This window comes from Mustela nivalis (genome assembly GCF_964662115.1).
Source record: "Mustela nivalis genome assembly, chromosome: 6".
NCBI classification, from domain to species: domain Eukaryota; kingdom Metazoa; phylum Chordata; class Mammalia; order Carnivora; family Mustelidae; genus Mustela; species Mustela nivalis.
The window spans coordinates 154283094-154304877 of NC_139025.1; the positions used below are offsets into that span (position 1 = coordinate 154283094).

Consider the following 21784-nt stretch of genomic DNA (forward strand, 5'->3'; position numbering starts at 1 on the left):
GGAAGAAATAATCAAATACGTGCACGGACTCCTGTTTGCCCTTTCCTGGTTCCTGGAAGAAAACTCTTCTCTCGGACCATTCCTCATTGTGGGGAGACCCCTTTCCCCTCTGTGACCCTCTGCCTTGGACTCCCCACCCCAGAAGCATGGTCTTCAAAACTGGGATTCAGAGACCCCGTGGACAGAGCCTCAGGGGCTCTACTCACTCTACTCAGTAAGTTCTGGGTCACCCGGACTCGCATGAGTGAGTAGGTAAGTCAGGGCCGTTGTGTCTGGGAGCCCTCTGAAACGTGTTCTCGGAACACAGAATAAGGGGTAAAAGAACCAAATCGTTGCACGATACATATGGGTATGGACATGCCAATCTCCCCAAAAAGGTTTGGCAGGATAACTCTGGTTGCTAGAATTATCCTGACAGACCTCATCAGCCCACGTCAACATTCCATCATTCATTAGTCATTAAGTATGTACACAGTTAAGATTATTCTACTAACCAGCATTTGACATTTTTTTAAGACATTAGATACAGGGCGAGCTCCTTTTATAGCAACTGGCTTAATAAAAGAATGGGTCAGTGGCTCAGACTCACTTCAGTGTGAAAAAGTGGGGAGAAGTGATCTCCAATCACTCAAACGGTGGTCCTTCCACCCAAGATCAAGTGACTGGACCACGAATCCCGGGACACAGAGATAACGCTTCTCCGAATCACAGCCCAACAGCACGGGGTTTAGAGGTGACCGACGCATCGAGTTAACGCCAATAATTCGAATTCCACTCGGGCTGGAGTTTTGTTTGCTCATCGCCTGTAAATTTGTTTTTAGATTCACAGCAGCATCAGATCCCTAAGCCGAAGGAATTTAAGCCTGGCGTTAGGTCTGTCCATATTTAAATAACGTAATAATAAAGGTAAGTTAAGTCAACAGTGGCCATCCCTGAGAATGTTTTCTCTTAAAAGGGGCCAGTACCTTATTCAAGCAAGAGCAGTTGTGCTCTGGTTTCCCTGACCACACTGGAACCACCAGAGGAAAGGCGGGCACAGCGCGCCCGCCAAGGAGCTCTTTCAAACACCTAAGCCAGCTCTGGGCAGGGATTCCAGTGTGGGGAGAGCCTGGCTCATGAGGCCATTTAAACCTGAAAAGAAGGTCTGCCTGTTTGCATGTCTGCTTTGTAAATATTGTCCCGGGCTAGGCAGGAAGGGGCAGGTTTTTAAAAACACCCATAATCATCTTCTTCTGCGTGTTTGTTGCTTTTGCTCGGGCCCCGACTCCCAGAACGCGGCCAGCCTTCAGTGGCCTGGCTGTGGAAGGAAGCAAGACAGTCGTCCGCAGCGGACAGGGTCCCCGAGCCACGGCTGATTCTGTCAGGGGACAGAGCGTGCTTTTTGGGCTGGTGAGGGATCAGTCCGCCTCTCCTGCTTCCCTGTGGCTGTGGGAGCCAGGGGAGAGGGTGCTGCCGACGCAGAGCTTCGGCGTCCTCTTGCACGATGACAGGCCGTTCCAGGGCCCCAGACACTCAGCCCCCACGTGACCCACCCCTCACCCTCGTTCTGCAAATTCTGGCCTGGGCCAACTCCCACGCTGACACGAATTCAAACCTTTCTGAAAACAACAAAAGCCACATTGAAGATCTAGCCACCACCACCCCCACTGTCCGTAGCCCTCCTGCTTGTCACCTGCTTTCGGTATGATGACAAGAACTCTGGTCTCAGCTTATCAACCGGTCGGAAGACATTGGTTTTTTCACAAAGGGAAGATTCCTTTGCTTTGCTGTCACGGTCCTTCCCAGAAGCTTGAACATCCTCACGCAACGTAAGGGACCCGCCAACCCTGGGCTTCAAGCAAGTCTAGTCCCACAGAGGCACCTGCGCTCGGATGTCGGGAGTAATGGGTCAGTGTCCTCACCTGGGGGTCAGCCCTTGGGAGGGGCCCAGAGGCCATCCAGGCCTTCTTGTTTCACTGGTGGGGACACTGAGGCTCAGAAGGGTCCGGCTGTCCCAGGTGACACAGCTCCTTGGTGTCACCCTCCACCTCCCGTCCCCTGCCCCGGAGGACTTCCACCACGTGCAACCGCGTTCACACTGGTGGGGACACTGAGGCTCAGAAGGGTCCGGCTGTCCCAGGTGACACAGCTCCTTGGTGTCACCCTCCACCTCCCGTCCCCTGCCCCGGAGGACTTCCACCACGTGCAACCGCGTTCACACCGGCTCTCCAGCCGGGCAGAGATGTCACTCACAAACAGGGCGCCCCAAATGCACACTTTCCTGGGCAGCAGGTCGCGGGACCAGAGTACTGAGAGCCGGACAGAGCCCATGGGGTCCAGCTCCCTCATTTCCCAGACGGGATCTTTGAGGGCCACAGACAGGCACTTGCCCACCACAGAAAACCAGTCGGCGTCAGCGCCGAGACCGGTGCCGGCATCACGACCGCCCCGGCCCTGCGGATTCGCTGTGCATCTTGCTTCTCTGGGGCTCCTCGGCCCCGTCTGGATGACCTGGCCGGTCCAGCAGCAACCCCAAAGAGCTGCGGAGTGAGCTCAACGACTCGAGGCACGCCGACCCTGGCCACGGTGCGGGTCCCCTACAACCGTCATCCCCTTGGCCCTCGCCACTCCTCCCCTGTGCCAGGAAACTTCCAGTTATGACATTTTTCTACTCTAAGACCTTTTTTGTGGGGCGGGGGGGTGTTTGCTGGTTCACATGAATCCTTAAAACTAAACCTTCTTTGTCTGGCATTTCTGAATCCAGTGCCTGAAAGTTGGGGTCAACATGGAACCGAATGCCCCGCACATTTATCAGGAGGACGGAACCCAGCCTTGTCACTCGACAGCTGTGGGTGGGAACCCGCAGCCTTTGGAGGAAGGCACACGGGCTCCAGGAAGGAATTCTGCCTGAACTCCTCATACCCACGTGGACAGGAGGCAGCCCTGCCATGGCCCCAAGGGAGGTCCGTGCACCCAGCAGGCACCCTGGGGAGGTGAAGTCTAGGGCACGCTCGCCACACCCTCTGCACCGTGCGGTGATGGGGGACTCCCTCCACGCTGGGAGTGCGGGTGCACACAGGACAGCAGCGGGGTCGGGGGGGGGCAGTTCTCGACTGAGCACCGGCTTCCCCTTGTCACCTAGGGCCCCAGGAGACACCGGGGAGAACTGCGGTGTCTAGAAGCCATTCAGTGTGAGAAGGTGTGGAGCCTGGACAGTTGCCACCTGGCTCTGTCCTTCCTGCCATGACCACGAGGGACTCCGAGCTGGCTGGAATGTTGGTCTTCCGTGGAAGGACATTCCCACCCACGGCAACCCCTTCACGCTGGAATCGCGGTGAGAGGAAAGGAAGCGTGACACCGGCTCCCTCCCCTGGTCTGGGGAGCCGGAAGGACCCTTTCTTCCCACTCATGTATCAAGGATTCAAAGGTCTATTAAAATAGCGACAGACTTGGAGTCAAAATCATGCTAAGGGGAAGAGCCGTGACCCGACGCAGACAGCCCAGGTCTACGGTCGGAAAGCAACCAGAGGCGGAACACATCTGTCAGGCCCCCAGGAAGGGCACCTCGCCGGGGCCAATGCGACCCTGAAAACACACCGACTGGCGAACTGGGAGTGTGCCCCTGAGCCAAGAGAAAGGGACCCCTTCCTCAAAGCCCACCCAGTCCCTGTCGGGTGCCCCATGCAGTGCCCCGGGTGGACGGGAGCGTCGTGGTCTCCCCGCTGTTCCAGCGCTTCCGTTCCCGGACAGGGACAGCTCTCCGCGAAGGTCCCACCCAGCCTCCCCATGCTCTCTCAAAGGCTGGAGTGGCCCCACCATCGTACAAATAAGCAAGCTCGGGCCGAGAGAAGACGGTGGGCAGCCCAGGGTCACACAGCAAGCCAGCTGTCGAGTCTCGAACCCAGGACCTCTGACTGCAAACTATTGTTCTCGAGACCACGTCATGGCCTGGGCATCGAACGTGCTAGAAGCCATCCAGGACATGTATGTGACCCGCAGATTTATTTCAGCTGTTAAAAGACGCAGAGTAAAGCAGCAGGAGCTGACCCCGAATTGCAGGAAAGTGATGTCACCGCTCCGGCCAGCCCACGCCCAGGGGTCATTATTTTAAAAGCGAGGAGACGACCCATTAAAGCTGGCACTGGAGCCGCTCCCCGTCAACATCCGGGCGTGTGGGCAGGGCCCAGGGCAGGTCCTCTGGGGGCTGCATTGCTGGCACTGTGGGTGAGGGCTGGGGCCTTGGCTGCTGGGACCTGCCCGCCCACGCCTGGCTGAGGGCAAGAGCATCGAGAAGCAGGAGTGGGGCTACAGGGCTTCCTCTGGGCTCTGGAACCTTCCCGACAGCAGCTGAAGGCTTGAGCCGGCCTCCAGGGCATGCAGGCAACATTCTAGGCGGCACGGCCCCTTCCCACCTGACACCCTGCCCTCCTGGGGGCTCCCAGACCTGGCAGCCGGCCTGTCCTGTGTCCGCGCTCAGGGGACGGATGGCCAGTCAGCCCAAGGGAATCAGCCGATGACCAGATGCCAGCTCAGATGAGACAAGCCTCAGGATGTGTCTGCAGAATTAGCATTCCCATAAACACACAGGGCGGTGTGTCCCCATGCAAACACGTTCAAAGGGGAACAGTACTGACTAAGCCATCCTGTCAAAAGCAGGTGTGGTAGATGGGTCACTGATACGGCCCCACGGCCCTCATCTCGCCCTCCTCTCCCCAAGTCCGTTTGCTGTGTGGCTTTGCAGCTTCTTCTCTCGAAAGGTAGAACAGAAACCTCCTTCCCTTGCGAGTGCACCAGCCTTGCTTTGGCCAGAGGATGGGGCAGAAGTGACAGCGGGCCATTGAGCTTCGAGATCTGGGCGTGCGTTCCCTCCCTCTCTCACTGAGCTGCGTCAGTCACCCGGAGAACACACCGGTTAGGCGACTGGATGCTGAGAGTCACTGGGAGTCACTCTCAGCCTCAGTAGAAAGTCAGCCAGTGCCAACCATGCGGGCGGGGACACCTGTGCAGTGACCTCCAGCCATTCTGCCACCGAAGGTGGACTCAGGAGCACAACAGCGTCCGCCAAACCCCTGCTGACCCGCGGAGCTGGCCGGCCCCCCCGCCAACAAGAGTTCACGGTTTCTACGGAAAGCCACTGGCTCGGGGCTGCTTCGTTACCCAGCACCAGCTTCCTGACCCGCTGGAGGAAGAAGGCCAGAGGACTCTACACGGAGAGGGAGGGAGGGAGGTGACGCCTGCACGCGGTCGGGAAGGGTGAATTGGGGGCATTTGCTGGATATTTGGGCAGAGAAGAGAGGATGTGCAACAGGGAGACGGTGAGGAGCCGTGTGGGGCGAGCGGGACACCAACCAGGGGACACGACGGAGAGACGCAGGTGGACAAGAAGCAGGAGAGACAGGTGCGGCTCCGCCCCGGCCGGCCCCGTGCGCCAGGCTGAGCGGCTTCCCCCGCGCCCCCCAAACCTCTCGGCTAACCGCTTTACCTTGTAACAGATTCTTGGAGCGTTAAAAGAAGGGGGAGGCGCAATGTTTTTTGTTCCACGCCAAAGGCGGAAATACTTCACATACGACCAGAAGCCGCAGAAATGTCGACCTCCTCGCAAATCTTTTCGGAATGCGAATTTCCTCCGAGGCTCTGATGCACGGGAAGGTTTTTTGAAGCAGTGGTTTGTGAAGACGGCTCAAGCACAGGACGCTACCACGTACTTGATGAACACGAGGGCTTGGAATGAGGAAGAACTCCCAGAGTAAGCAGATACTGAAGTCAAGCTTTTCCCAGGATTTTAGTAACGAGAAACAGGAGCGGTTTAAAAGGAGCCGGCAAGGGGCACCCGGCCGGCTGAGGCCGGGGAACATGCGACTCAGACCTCTGTCGGGCTTGTGAGTTCCAGCCCCACCTTGGGTGCGGAGTCTACTTTAAAAAAAGGAGGAGGAGGAGGAGGAGGAAGAGGAGAAAAAGCTATTTATAATTTTTTTTGAAATTTAAAAAAAAATTTTTTTTGAAATTTTAAAAAATAAAAGGCAAGGCTACGAGCAACGTGACACTCTCTCCTGTGGGAAGAAGTGGACAAGCCATGACTGTTCAACCCTGACTCAGTCGCCCATTCGTTCCACAGAGACGGCACACAGGGACGGGGCCGGATCCTGCAACAGGACCCCGGGCTCTAGGAGTGAAGGAAACGGGAGCCCTGCTCTTCCAGCAACCCCAGCCGGCAGCCCCGGCAGAGCAGAAGGGCCATTCGGCCTCCCCGCACCACACGGCTCCCGGGGTCTGCAGCGACAGAGGCTTCTGGGAACACAGAGGACGGGGTAGGATTTCAGCTACCCCTTCAGCATGGGCTCTGAACGATCTCCTTACACTCTTCGTGAACAAGACTTCGCATAAACGCCCATTTGTTGGGAGAGCCCGCACCTGACACTGGGAATTGTAACCCCCCTGGACCGGGCCTCCCTAGTCTGGACCACGAGTGGGAGCCCCCGAGGGTGGTCTCCGTCAGGCCTGGACTCGCGTGCGTCTTCAGGGAAGAACAAGCAAGCCCCTCCCCACCCAGGGCTGCATCCACAGCTCGCACGGCGGCTGGTGGCCCAGCGTGCCGCCGGGCTGATCTTGTTTGGCCAAGGTCTCTGGCTCTGCGGGGCCTTGGAGACACAGCCAGGCCCAGTCCACAAAGAAGGGTCTTTGAAGTCCGCCCAGATGGCCAGATAAGCGTCTGGCTGAATTCCTGCCATGCCAGCTTTATCACATTTCCATCATCTTCCACACTGGTAACCGGACCCACTGAGCTTTACCGGCAGCACAAACCAATGGCTAGAAGAAAGCTTATTCAATATACAATGTCTGGACATCAGGGTGGTCAGCGGTGGGGACAATCGAGAGAGCCTCTATGTGCATCAGGCACCGAATTAAAGGCCAGGCAAGTGGAGGGGCTTCAAGACCATCCACAGGAGCTGCAGAGAACCCTCCAACTGCCTTTTGAAAGAAGGAACCAAGAGGCAAATGGGCTACACAAGTCGGACTATATGGCAATATTTCATGCATTTGACTAAATGACCAAAAAGACAGGGAACAAGACCTGCACAGATTTGTAAAGCGCTCAGGGACATTGATAAAAAGAAGGGCTCCCTGCTGCATGGGCATGATATGAACAGACAGTTCCCAAAAGAGACAAATGACTTAGGAGGCAGACAAAGGGACGGTCTTGGACATCACCAACAAGCAGAGAAACACAAGCATTTCACCTATAAAAATAATCTTTGAAGTTTTCATATTGATTTACTGCTGGTAAAAGTGCAGGTGGTCATATTAATTGGGATCAATCTCTAGAAGATAAAGGACTACAGAAGTATCCATATACCGCAACCCACTGAAGTCCAGCTTCTGGAATGTTTCTGCTGGAAATTGCTCAAATGTTGGGGAAAACATCTACATGAAAGTGATAATTTTTTATTTAAGAGTAAAAATTTTAGAAATGAACTGGATGTCCTCTTATAGGAATTAAAACGACGGTGGTCGGAACAGAGGTGAAAACTCGACTTGCTTCTGTGAGAGATAAAACTCTATCATTGGTACATAATCACACATACAATGGTAAAAAAAAATTTTTAAAACTGGAAAAATTTTCACCAAAATTCTTACAGTGACTGTCTAAAGGGGTGGGACTGTGGTATTTTTTTTTTCTCTTTTTTACTTTTCAAGGGGTAAAGGAATATAGTTACACAGGTGTATTACTTACAAAACATGCATACCACATGCCCAGGACATCGTGGGGGTCCCCATGGTGCTGGCAGCACTGAGCAGTGAGAGCTGCTTCATGCAGGGAATGTATAGCCATCTCGGGCTGCATTCTAACAGACCTCATACCCTGTCAATAATCATCGGGTCCGCAATCACCCGCACAGCTCGGCTCCTGACAACGACAGGCTGCTGTCCTCAGCAACTTCAAGTAGCCCCAGCCAATCTCACTACCCTTGGGCCACAGGGAGCCACTGGGTTTTCATCAGGCCTTGTCTTTACTAGACTTGTTCGGGCACCTCTTCTTCAAAATCTCTATCTCACCACGCGTGGCTTTGTCTGTCCACTCTGGCCAGGCTGAGCTGCTGGGAGCTCCTCTAATGGCCCGGATTATGTGATCTCCCTTTGCCCAAAGGGCCCTTCTCTGCTAACACACAATTTCTCGAGATGATTTGCAGGGTTCAAATCAAGCAGGAAGTTCCCCGGGAAATACCGGAGTTCTCACTTTTCTCCCCCGTCCACACAGCTTACAGACACCGAATGCCACCGTATTCTTCCCATTTGCTGACATGGCTGTCCCGACCTCAAGTTGTCGGGTAGGAGAATGAATGATGGGGTTGTGTGTGTTTTGTGTCCGGTGTGGGCTGGCTGCTCGGGGGGTGTTTGCTGAATGAAATGGCAACAGCTCCTGCCTTTAGCAATTCACCTGCTGCTGACTCAAAGCTTCAAGCCCCTGCATCTTTTCAGTAAACGGCTCAGACTGATGAATGCATCGTGGCTCATTGCACATGTATGTGGGACACAAAGCATGTACCAAAGTCTCGTGATAACATTTCACCCAGAATACCTTGGCTCATTCGTTTCCTGGCAGACTCCTTCCACGTACCTCTGGGGTTTCAGGGTCTCCAATAGAGACATTCAGGAGGAAAGGGGACCCAGCGAGGGCATGCATTAGTGGCCCCGAATTTGGCTGCCATCCCATCCACCAATCGCGCGCTCTACCATTCCCAGTGCCATTGGCAAAAAGAGGTGAGCCCAAATCTCCACTGAAAATCCTTGCTAATCTCTTTATGGAACTATTTCTTTCATAAACCATGTGGAAGTGCAATAGCAAATTGCAAAATGGGACAGAAGCGACTTTGTACCTTATCCTCAGGGAGAGATAACCACTTACGACGCCACAGGATTTAAAAGTAAATTGCTTTTTAAAAAAGCAAGGGGTGTAGAAAGGACAAGTTTGCAAACTCGTCCTTATTTCGTGCAAGACGGGAAGAGGGATCCGCTTCTGACTGAGGTTTCCGCGGGACGATGAGCTACAGCGCTCTCCCCAGGCCCTCGGCGGGGAAACGGGAGATAAGTCACGGCGCAGGAGAGCGAAGGTGAAATGCCTAAGGGTCTCTGACTCCAGCGGACAGCACCTGCCCCGAACCAGCTCACACGCAGTAACATGGCGGCCAGAACACAACGGGACAAAGGTAACCAAGATCTGACACGAGCATTCTGCCCCAAATCAGAGATGCTGAGGCTAGACGTGGAACTGCAAGGAATACCATGTAAGGTTCTGGCGGGACGCGCCCAGCTATACTTAGTGTCCTTCTCACCCCAGCCCATGGCTCCAGAATTGGCCTGAGGCCTCTGACGGTGCCCACAACCCTGACATCCGGAAGCAGGGGGCGTGGCTGACAGAGGTGCTTGGGCAGCACTGATGACTCTGCTCCCCTCTTGTGCGCTGGCTTATAAAGGCACTGAGGAGGGCTGCAGGGATAAGAACGCATCGGTGTCGTTGAACCCAGCTTGTCCCAAACACAGCTGACCTCAGAAGGCCGATGAGCAGCCCAAGGAAGTGTTGCTTCTGAGAAACCATTTGAGAAAATATTCTTCTAAGCTTAGTTTTTAAAACTGTAATTGGTGATAAATTGTTCTCATCTCGTGGGACGTCCTGTCTGTGGGAGTGCAGAACAGCTGCCTTTTGTGGGGGGTCAGAGAAAACCCCCATAGCTAAAGCCTCGTCAGGGGTGCTGGCAACAGAGGGAGCCATCCAGGAGAAAGGCAGATAAGCAGCTTTTCAGATATCGGCCCGCACAACCCGAGCCAATGATAGGCCTCCCAGTGGCCCCAAAGTTTGGAGAATAGGAGTGGAACACCATCCTCCACAAGGGCACACTGGTCCTCCGGGCTGCACGGCCAGGATGGGCCAGGAGCTCATGCCCTGCAGACATTCTGGTCATAGGGCCCTGTCCCCAGCTCACATGACCCTCTGCACTGTGACACCCACGATTCCTTCCAGTGGGATGCCCTGAGCCAAGGCACAGAGACTCTGGGAAATCTGCTTCTGACATCTTTACACTTCGCAGCAGCCCTGCAGCACGGCCCTGGGGGTTCGGGCTGGGGAGGGAGTCAGCTCCTTCGGAAGCCCCGTGGGGCCCGCGCTGTGTGACCCTGACAGGCCACGCCATCCCTCCGTGTCCGCATCCATACAAGGCAGACGGAATAACGGCCGTTCTCACTGTGGGCCTGCAGTGCGGGGCGTGGGAGTGGGTACTCGGAGACCACATCTCCGGGCAGAGGGCAGGGGACGCGCGTGGGAACCTCTTCTTCCAAACGGCATTTGCTCAGGAACGAGTGCCAGGCACCAGCTCAGTCCTGGAGATGCGGCGTGGGCAAGTGGACCCGTTCCCACTCCCAGGGCACGTGGAGGTGGTATACTCCACGGCACGGCCTCCCACTCTGCGAGCTTCCGGGCCCTTCCGAGGGCGGCGGCGGCGAGAGGCTGACAACGGTCTGAAGTTTGCAGACTCGCCCAGAAGTCCCGGTTTCCCCTTCTCCCTTGGAATGTCTGCTGACTCGACTGAGTGTGGGAACAAATGCAAGACACGCGGTTTGTACCCCTAGTCGGAACCGGGTCGCGGCTCTAAGGAGTCTGCCGTAGGTTACACGATCAGGGGCCGTGTGCTCCTCTCCAGAAAATGAACAATCACCCCATTTTAGGGGACAGGTAAACAACCACGGCACAGAGGGGTGGAGGAACTTGGCCAAAGTCACACAGCGAAACAGTGGGGGAGGCAGACTTGCGGCCAGGTCTGCGGGGTTCCAGAGCCCATGTCTGTTTCCGGTTCTTTCTGCCAGCTCTCCTAGTCTATACACCCAAGAAAATACAAACTAGGAAGCCTTTAAAAATGATGAGGAAGGACTGTGGGAAACTGTTTACTTTGGAGTCAGCAAAATCGACGGGAATTTTTCCTCAAACGCCTCCTGGGCGTCGCTCTGTGCTCTTCTGGGTAGAGCCATCTCGGCGGTCGTGGTGATCAGAACCGAGACCCACACTGCGGTTCAGGGGCAGAGCCCCCAGGCCTCAGTGGCCCCTCTCCCCTCTGGCCCCTCGACAGGCACCCCTGCGTTTGCTCTAGGGCCAAGTCCAGCTCCGGGCACACGGGTGACCCTCAGGGGCCATTCATGAGTGGATTTTGTTCCCTGAAATTCCCGGAACGTCTGATTACAAACGCAGTGCGGAGAAGGGAGGGGGTGAGGAAGGTCCCACACCAGACAGCATTCAGACAATCGGGTTCAACCAGTAACGCTTCTCTAGAACTTGACCCAGACCAGCGTCCTCCGCAGGGACTGCTGTCCTCAGGCCAAAGGTGAGCCTCTCACGAAAATCCTGTCCCTGTGCCCCTCAACCCTTGCACCATCTTTGCCGCAGCTCAGGCTGGCAAGCTGCCTCCCCCCACCTCCCCAGGATCCTGGTTCCTGGATTCTCTGAACTTAGTTCAGACAACTCCTTCCTTCATAGCCCTTCTTGGTCTGATCAGCAGACTGCACTCTCCTTCCAGAACCAACCACCACCTCCTCTGTCCAGAAGTCTTGCCTGCTGGTCTCCTTCCCCAGGTCACACCTTGCTTCCAGCATGGACTGCGGGCTGCTGAGTATCTGTCTGTCTGTCTGTCTGTCTCCCCCCTCAACTGTGAGCTTCTCCAGCACAGGGAGGGGCCGTGGACCCGTCCCCGAATCCCCACCGTCTGATCAGCAGCGAGCACTTCGGGATGGAAACTGCCCTCCAACTGCTCTACTGTGAATTGTACTATTCCCACAAACATGCTTTCTCCAGCTTGAACACTGAAGCAACACTGGGCATCATTAGAGCACAGGCATCTGGACCCACACAGAGCCAGGTCCCAGTTCCAGTCCCATCACCTGCTAATGTCCTCAAGGATGGCACCATCAGTCAAGGCCCCTGGGTGACCTCGTATGGACGCCACGGAGACTTCTCCATCCCACACCTTGCTCAGAGCTCTCAGGAGGATTCAGTGATCACACGAGACCTGAACTTGGGAAGCGTTCGATAAGCACCGGGAATCCATAACAATAATGAGAAAAAGGAGAGGGTTGGCACAGGACAGACCTTGAGAAGGTGACTGGTGGGACTCTGGGTTCCTTCAGAGCCCAGAGCAGAAAACACAAGGACTCCCAGCAAACCAGTTCCTTTGAGAAATGTATGCACTTGGGGGCCGGGGCTCAGATGCGGGACTCACGAGCTCCTGGAGTTAAGAAAGGCTTTGTGCCTGCCTACATGCTGGACTCTGGGAGTACGCAGAATGAGAAAGTCTGTGCGTGTGAGCCCAGGGGGTCGTCCCCAATGAAGAGACGTCTCTCTCTTGTACAGAGATGAGGCCTTTTGTATGTCAGGGAGGGAGATCCCAGCCTCCTGCGCCCCGGGGCTGTGTGAAAACCCAATACTCACTGTTCTGGGACTCTGCCCCGCTCTGTTCCCTTGACCTGTGACAGCAGGCGTCCCCGAATGGCCCGGCAGAGCACAGACTCACGTGTGTGCTTAGCAAGCAAGAATCAATCAAAGCATCATCTTTTTTTTTTTCCCCATGTTAAAAATAGCTTCTTATTTAAAGGAACTATATGTGGGGATGTTCAAAGTAAAAATGAAATTCACTACATGGTCATTGTCAGAAAATCCCGGGAGATGTTTGCATGTTAGCGTGTGTGACAACATTACCCAATGATCTCAAAATTTAAAACAGATCCGAGCTGTCGCCCAGCCACTGGGCTCGTGTACACACACACACCCCACAATGATGCGGTCGGAGGAAACCCCGAGTCTCTTCAAAGCGAGGAACCAGACACACACCACGGAGACTGCTGTGCCTTCTTATTAAAAAAAAAAAAAAAAAATTATGTAAAATGTAAATGAGAAGAGATTCCTGCAAAGCCAAAATCCGACAGCTGCTTTCTCTTTGGCTACCAGAAATTGAATTGAGAAATTTGATGAACTCAGTTGCTTCTGAAGAAGTCACAGACACAGTGACACATCAGCCCGCAGAATCTGGAAAACATTCCAGTATGGGGCCTCACAACTCCTTCCCTCTCTAAAAGCAAAAGGAAGCAAGGGAGGAGGAGAGACGGGCTTCAAGTGCCCCTGGACGTCTGGGGAGCAGCTCATCGCCGCCCGAGTGAGCCCACACACTGTTCCCCAGGGGTGAGGCTGCGGCCGGGCTGCAGAATTTACAGGAGCACCAAGACTCCGTCATTAGTATCAAGACTATGCGATGCCCCATTTCCAAAATCGAAACTCCTGCAGAGAATCCATAGTGAACAAATAGCACCATTTTAAATACTTTTTCCTTTTGCTTCCAGGGCCTGTATTTACTTGTGTGTCCTAAAAGGCCGCGGAGTTGCACACAGCCGGGAGCCCCAGCTGGGGGAGGTGTGGGGTGGCTGCGGGAGAGCGAACAGGAGGAACGCACGCTCACGGCTCGGCTGTGTCGGTGAAAAACAAGCTTTTGCTGAGTAACGCGGAAATGGATCTGAAACATATGGATTAAGTTCGTCCGAAAATAAACACAATTTTTAAAGGAAAGGAAAAGTACTTAGCCACCATGTTTGAGGTTTTCCTGCACCCAAAGCTTTGGAAAATTAGCATACGAGTGAATTACTCAGCGCTTGTAACACAGTCAGCTTTGAAATCCGCGGCTCCTAAAACCACCAGTTTGCTTCAAAACATTTTTTTTTCATGTTTTGCCCAAATCTGTTCCTTTACTCACTCCTCTTGAGGCTCAGTCCTGTTATTCTTTACAGGAAGAAGAAAGCTTTGCACACCAGCCCTCAGCCCAGGAGGCTCTGGGGCCCCGGGATTGGGAGATTCTAGGGGACCGAGCTGGGACTCAGTGCTGGGACTCAGTGCCGCCCCCTCCCCCGGCTCACAACAAGGACCAGAGCCCTGGAAAGAAGGCAGGTGAGCGGAGCATTGGACTAGGAGCTGGATGCACGCCAAGGTGCTATCCTGCTCCACTCCGTACCCTCGGCAGGAGGGCTCTCGTGGCTCACCAGCAGACACCACTGCCACCCTGGGAGCAGGGAGAGCCAGGCGTGGCCTCCACATTCAGGGGACAGCTCAGGATCACCACCAGCCACCCCCAGATAGTTCCATGGGATCTAGGGAACCAGGATCTTTGGTCACCTGTGCCCAAAATTCAGGGCAACACAGGAGCCAGCCTACATCCAGCCTTAGCAAGCCGGGACAGGCTGAATCCCTGTGGTTTGGGAGTCAAGTCCAAGTTCAGGGTGTTCCAGAGTCTAGGGTGTCATGGTCTGAAGCAAAGACTGCTTTGGACGTGCGACCAGCTGCCCCCAGAGGGTGAGGCTGCTGGTCACCCACCAGCACGGCAGCTCTGCCTCACACTGCCCGGATTGTCGGATACCCCCGACTCCTGGAGGGAAATGCCACCCGCCATGCTCCCCTGCTGAGGCTCCTCACAGAGATGGGGTTCCTCCAAGTTCTCCAGACTGACCGTGGGTCACTTTGATCACCTTAAATCAGTCACGTGGTCTTCGTTCTAGAGCTGGGTCCGCACCCAGAAGGGTTTCTTCAGATCCCTTTCTAAGGACAAGGACCGCCCGTTGGTGAGGACAGGGCTCTCTCTGGGTGTGGTCACTTTCAGAGCATGGATTGCCTCCCGCAGAGGAGCTCTGGCAGCGGCGAGCAGGAGCCTCAGCCTGAACCAGAACCTTCCAGCTCACCTGGGACCAGTGCGCTTTTCCCTTTTTATACTTCTGACTTACTGTCCCTGCTCGAACCCCACCTTCAGAAACTTCCCACATTCAAATGTGTCTACTTTACATCAGTGAGAAAAGAGGGAAGATCCTGGTTACAATGTGTCGAGTCTTAGACCCTGGAAAGGAGCTATGTTTCCTTCTTGCCTGCTTTTCTAGGATCTGAGGACTCCTCGGAGAATAGATGAATAGACAAGGTTGGAAATAAAAAGCCCCCCCTTTTTTTTTTGCAAGAAGCTCATGCCTCTCCCTGCTTGCTAGCTACAGCTGGAGTCTCCTGAGCCAGCATCTGTCACAGATCCTCGCCTCTGGTAACCCACACGCCCCACATCTGTTAGAGAGTCACACACGGGGTAATTCTGGCTTCATTTCACTGAAAAGTGTTGACACAAAAACCAGCAAGACATCCAAAAGATGAAGAAGACACAGCAAGACAAACCACTCTAATACGAAGCTGACACTATAGGTATGACCGCCAAAAGCAAAATGAAAAGGATCTGAGGACAGAGGTTTTCAAACTGGGCTCCTTGGAAACCACAGAGCTCTGTGGAACCCCTTGGGGACCTCAAGATTAAAAACCTACTCTCAGCCACGGGCATTTTTTTATCTGGATTGTAAATGAGATTTATTAAGATTTTGTTGGGGAAAAAAATTTATGATTAATTTAAAATCAGGAGGCTACGAGACTAAAGGCACCAGCTGCTTAGAAAGACTCTGTCTTCTGCCAGATATCGCCCGAGGTCTGGGCGGGGAAGGGAGCAGAAGCACGTGGGCCGTAAGGAGCTTCGCACGTGTGGAAGGACACAGGAGGTAAGAGGTATAAGCCTGCCTGTGCTTCTGGATCTTTCCCTGTGGCCTTTTCTCCGTGGGCATCCCGGTCTGACCTCTATACCCCGAATCCCACCTTTGCCTCCTGGGAAAATGCCTATCAACTCCTGCTAATCCTTCCAGAAGCACCATATGCCCCCTTCCCAGCGAAGCTTCCCGGGACGTTTTTGGCTCCAGCTGTTCCCCACCAGTCGCCACCCACCACTCCTCGCGACCCACACACCACAGCCCCCATCACACTGCGTGGTAGCTTCCCACCGGGGTGGCTTGTTCCCCCAGCTAGACCGTTAGCTCTGGAGGGTGCAGACAGTGTCTTTAATCCTGCCCCCCGCCCCTGCCCAGGGGCTAACACGGCCCCTGCACGTGCAAGGTGATGGAGACATTGTACTCCATCACCTCAGGAGGCTGAGGAAGATAACGAAGGTTTGCGTTTCATTTTTAGGTTCAAAAAAAAAAAAAAAGCTGTGATCCTCTGAGTCAAGTCAAGTTGTCTAAATGTAAACAAGCATTCTCTGTGTCTGGAACCCGAGTGAGATGAGACTCCCCAAGTGATCTCTTAATACCCGCAAAATCACATTCAGATGCCTCTGCCAGGCAGAGATAAATTGCCATTTGCACAATGGTCTTGCACTTAAAAGTAACTCGGTTCAGACAGCTGGAAAATTTATTAGGACAGGGAAAAGGGGGACTCAAAGGGGTTCACGATATTTAGTCTACTGATAAGACAGTTTGCGAGCAACAATAACTACCTCCAAGAATTTGAAGGGTCATCATAAGGTCATTAGGAGGACACAGGCCAGCTGGACCGCATGCACTCAGACAGATACCAGAAACGGACTTAAAACCCACCAGAAAGAGCAGAGCGAGGTTATAGCCCCCTGCGCCTCCCAAGGCCTCAGTGGACCTGCAGCATCTCCTGGTTGCTGGTTGGAGATGCAGACCCTCGGGCACCCTGCCCCACCCTGCCCCACCCTGCCCCACCACCTGGCCAATCAGAGCTTGCGTCTTAACACGATTTCCCTCCCCATACATTTGCATATTCAAATCTACTCAACGGGCCACGGGCCACTGCCTCTTGTTCAGTCCTGGGTGCAGGCCTCAGAGCCCTCAGCAGGAGCTCCTGTCCCTAGACAGGCCCAAACAGTGCAGCAGCCTCCCCGGGCATCCCCACTACGACGTCCACGATCAGGAGAGGCAGTAAGTAGTCTGGCCGGGATCCTTTACACCACAGAGGGACCAGCTTCTCGACTCGCCTTCCCCATAACACAAAATGCCTAACGGCTAAGCTCTTGGACACGGACAGCTGAGAGAAGCACACAGGGGTTTTCAAAAGCAGTTGTCTGGTCAAAGCACTTTAAACCCAAGTTATAGCTAAATCCGTCACGTGTCTGTCCTTGCAGGAGATTCAAAGATAACACCTCAGCAGTTTCCCGATGCAGGAGCCAGACTGTCGGGGCTGGAGAGAGAGAAACCTCCTCCCACAGAGTCCCAAGGGGCAGGGGTGGCCGCTGTGCTCCCCAGGGTTAAGCCACTCTCAGGGGCTGGGAAGGAGAGGCTGGACCTGTGTGTTTGGAGCCACACTGAGCCTGGAGAGGGGCCCTTGAAAGCATCAGGGGAAGGGGAGAGGGGCAGCTCCTCTCTCTCTGGGTGGGGAAGTGTGTTTCCTGGCACGGAGGGAACTGAGCAGAAAGCAAATGTATATTTGATGACATTTCTCAGCAGGCAGCCTCCCTTCTGAAGAGCCAAGTTTGAACAAAGCCTGGCACGAGAGGAGACAGAGGCCAGGGAAAGAGGCAGAGAAAACAACCAGAGAGGTGAGGACAGAGGTACAGGTCGTGATCTGAGTCACTGCTGTAGCCACGCGAGGCCTGCCCAGTTCCACCACGTTGCCACGTGCCAGGCTCTCGGGAGAGGAGGCTCGGGGCCCAAGGGAGACTGGTCGAGAAGACACTCAGCACTGAGACGTGTCCTTCTGTACCCACAGCCACTCCTAACTCCTCCTAACCTGACCAGATATAAGAGAGCAAGATACACAATCCTTCCACCGTCCACACAACAGGAAAAACCCAGCACTAGGAGACAACCGATGCATTACACAGACGAGATCGGGTATCTGGGCATCTGCCGTTGTGTGGAAAGAAGGATATTGCCAGATAACCCCTCACGGATATGGGGTCTTACGGAAGCAGCCCACACACATGACTCCATTCCTCATAAGAACCCATCTCACACACTTGCATTTCTCTCTGGAGCTGGAACTACAAATGCGTTTCTTCTACAATGCCTGCGGCTCTGCTGAGAGCTATGGGGGGTCACTCCGGCGGCGGGGTTCCCAGAAGGCTGAGCATAACTGAACGCTCCCCTCTCATTCTGCTGTCCCTCCCCTGATCGCCACTCGTGCCAGAGACTCAGACGCCGCTGCAAGACAGAGAGAGTGCCCCGGGGCCCGCGGACGGCCCCCTGCTAGCTCCTGTGCCAGGCCCTCCCCTCACTTGCCCTGACTCCAGCAGTGCTCTGGAGGTCAGTTGTGTTCCTACCAGACAGCGGCATGTCCTGGGTGAAGTCCGGGGGAGAGAGCCAGGGCTTCAGGTTCAGCCAGGGTCCAGCCTCCTGCTCCATTCACACCACCAGGGAGATGGAACTCACGGGAAGATTCTCAGCGTCTGTACGGCATCCTTGACTTCCACGCCTTTGAGATAGAGGGAGCTAAGATGACTTCTTATCTACTAAGGAGAAAAAAAAAAATAGATGAAAAAATATAAAACCACTAGAATGTGAAACGGGCGGAAACACACGCCCACGTGCACATCCACACTTTTTTGAGGGAAAAAAAATTCCAAGTGTGAGATGAGGCGCATTATAATTCCATTATCCAAACAGCATGGTATTAGTGATTTTCACCAGACAGAACCCCAAAATGCAGAGCTGGAGGGAATCTTCCAATCCAGTTGGGACCAAGGAAGTGGCCAGCGCTCCAGGCAGAGCTGTGTCCTAGTCAGGACGTCACAGCCAAGCTGGGCTTCCCCGTGAATGGCTGTGTGGCTTCCTACATGGCAAGGACCCCACAAGGTGCTGCCCCGCACAGCAAACCCTCCATCCAGCTTGCAGCAACCCAGGAAAGGGGCCCATGGAGCCATTCCCCATCCAGACCCAAGAAAAATCCTTTCCCTCCCCCAGCAAGACTAGGAGGGCTTTCGGAAGAGCCTGCCTTCTTTTGAAAGAAGGCTCAGGGAGAATGAATCCTCAAATCTGGAGGGCGATGATAATATTTTGAAAACAACTTACTTTATCTTTCTTCCAAGTGCGGCAGGTGAGAAACACAGGGGCCCGATTTGTCTCCCCCAGATGCTCTCGTGTATCTCTGAACACCGCTTCTGTTAACGCGGCGGTCGGCTTCAGCAGTGTCTGACTTCCATCCACAGGTTCTCCAACACGGACGCGGAGCGGGAGACGGCGTCCCTGTCAAGCAGTTGCTGGTAAGTGGACGGCTGAGCTTCGAAAGAAACGCACAGCTATCTGTTACAAATACCTGTAATGGCTTCCATTTTAAGAGCATTCTGCGTGCTCAGCGAGGAGCTAAGTGCTTTATATTGGGCCACTTTAGTTCTCATTAACAACTCTGCCGGGAGAGCGTGGGCTCCTAAGGTATAAGGAACAGGCACCATGCTCTAGTGACTTCCACACACACGTGCTGTCTCAAAAAAGAAGATGCTTGATTGTTTCCACTCCCAAGGACCTCCAGCAGTCACACCCAGAATCAGACCTTAGACATTTTAAAACAGAGGAAGATACACACTTCTGTATGAGCACAGAGGGCTAAAGGAGATGTGCATAGAGAGAAACCCCTGCAGGTTCTCGCCTCCCTGTTTCCAAGCAACCAACTTGAAAAAGCATCAACTGGGCCCAAGAGGAACCTTTGGGAGCTTCTATAAGAGTGTTCCACACCGTGGAGAAGGCGATTAGAATCAGAAAACAACATAGGTGTTTTTGCAAATGAATCCAAACACATTATCGATAACTTGTTCTATTGGATTCTTCTCCATCCTGTCTCTGTGACTCTGGAACTATTATCTCTTCCCACCACCAAATTTACCAAACCATCTGATAAAAGGTAGCATGGCTCATGCTCTGTACGGAGAAGCAGTCCGAGCAGTCCCTAATTAGGTCTGGCCTGATCTCACTGCCTCGGTCAGATGCTCAGGAGTCACACATTAGAGCACTTCTGAAGGGGCTCGCGGTGTTACAGCAAAGCCGGGGACACACCACGCCAGAGATCCTGTTCCGAGCTCAGCTGCAAGTCGGCCTAGGACCCAGTCACCAACCACAGCCTCCTTTATTCTCCTGAGAGGTTCATGTGACGTTGGGACAGTCTGCAACGGGCTTTCAAAAACTAGCTGTCCCTCTCCTTCTGTCCTGCGCCCCAACACCTGGAGTCTGGAATGCAGGAGACCCAGGGCCGCAGACCCGGAGCGGAGGAAGTGGCTGGGAGCTGTCCATGGTGGCGCCGCGCCTGGGCACGCCAAGCCGCCGGCTTCCAGCCCCCCGGGCGCTCTCCAGACCGCCGGAATGGAGAGGCTCGCTCCCAGGTTCACCGTCTCCGGGGCTGGGGCTGCAGCCAGGCACTGGCTCATACATCAAAAGATCACTTTCAAAAGAGAGTTCTCACCTGTGGGCAACGTTGGCTGCGCCGACCGAGACTCAGGACCTCAAAGCCGGCCGCTGGAGGCGCGCCTGGGACGGCGGTGGTGGTGTTCGACCCTTGGGGACAGGCGGCGGTCGCTGAGAGCTGAGAGTCTGCGGCTGACGACCTCGGGCTCACTGAGCTCCTTTCTCAAGAGTACATGCGTGCCTCCGGGTCCGTTCCAGGAGGTCTCTGGCTCTCGTTCCCCGAGCAGCGAGCTGGCCACAGCCCTGGCTGGCACTCCCCACTCCGCCAGGTCTTTAACCTAATTTAACCCTTCTGGGAGCCGAGGTCCCTCGCCAGGCACCACGGAACCCTCTCCCAGCAATGCCGGGTTTGGAGACTCAGTCATCAACAGAGGTCGTGGTGTCTTTTAACATTTAATTGCACCCCCACACACACACACACACCGCGCGCCCCGCGCGGGCACAACGCTGGAAGCCGGGCGCTCCCGAGAGTGCGGGAGCGGGAGGCAGCGGGAGGCGGAGGCGGAACCAGAATGAAGCCGGTGCCGAGGCCCGAGCAGCGGGGCGCAGACCTGTTGCCAGGCGCACGCCCGCTGGCGCACAGTGTGAGCCCGCTCTCCGTCCGCGGGACTCCGCGACTCCGCGACCTGACCCTCAGAGCGGTCCCTCGTCCGCAAGCCACAGTCCCGAGCGCGAGACTTCTCAGCCACTGAGAAGTGGGGGCCTCTACGGAAAGCAGCCCCCCCGCCACGCACACACACTCAGATCGGGACGCGCTCCGGGAACACCGGCGCCCCCGGCACCTGCTGCTTGCAAAAAATCGCACGATCTCGGCGAAACCTCCCAGAGGACAGTGACAGGGGCGTGTGCCCATCAACAGACGCCCGGACAGACAGACAGACAGACAGAGGCGGACCGCGGAGCAGAGCGGACGGACCGCCAGAAGCCGAGGACGGGTACCGTTCGCCCGTGGCCGGTGGAGGCGGCGGCCCCGCGCCCTTCCTTCCCCACCGAGGCTCGGGCAGTCGGGCAGCCTGGCGCGCCGGCCGGGCCCTCTTACCTCACGGTCGGGAGCCGAGACGGCGGCACGTCCCGCGGGCGGGGAGCGCGGCGGCCCGGGCGGTCCGGGGGCACAGCGACGGGCTCCGCGAGCTCCGGGGACGCGGGCGGCAGAGCGGCGGCTCGTCTGAAGACCTGGGGTTCCGCGCGCGGCCGCGCTCTACCCCGATGCCCCCGGCCTCTCGAGCCCACCCGGTCCCACTGGCCGCGCGCTCGGCTCGCGCTCCCCGGCGGCCGCCCGAGCGGCGGCTTTTATAGCGCTTGGCGGCTGTGGGCGCCGCGCGGGCCGGGCTGGCTCCTCCCCGGGGCCCCAGACGCCCGCCCCCGGCCGACCGCCCCTCGCCCGACCGGCCCCGGGCGGGCTCTGGCGGCCGCTGTGGGAGGCGCAGACCCGAGCCCGCCGAGCCGGGGCGCGCGGACAGCCGAGCGCCGCGGCCGGGTGAGGGCGCTGGAGCCCAGGGCGCAGCGAGCTGCCGGCGCG

At 55.5% G+C, this 21784-nt stretch overlaps 1 protein-coding gene across 4 annotated transcripts in view; it reads right to left on the reverse strand.

Moving 5' to 3' along the window:
- Window positions 1–21534, reverse strand: part of CEMIP (cell migration inducing hyaluronidase 1) — a 128682-nt gene extending 107148 nt beyond the window's left edge. For 2 of the 4 annotated variants that reach the window (XM_082736724.1, XM_082736722.1), the window contains exon 1: window positions 21305–21534. The gene's annotated coding sequence lies outside the window, so the exon portion shown is untranslated. Of the gene's footprint in view, window positions 1–18134; window positions 18324–18882; window positions 19057–20263; window positions 20582–21304 lie in introns of those variants that run through there. The other 2 variants (XM_082736723.1, XM_082736721.1) reach the window with 2 other exon arrangements.
- Window positions 21535–21784: the final 250 nt, after the last annotated feature.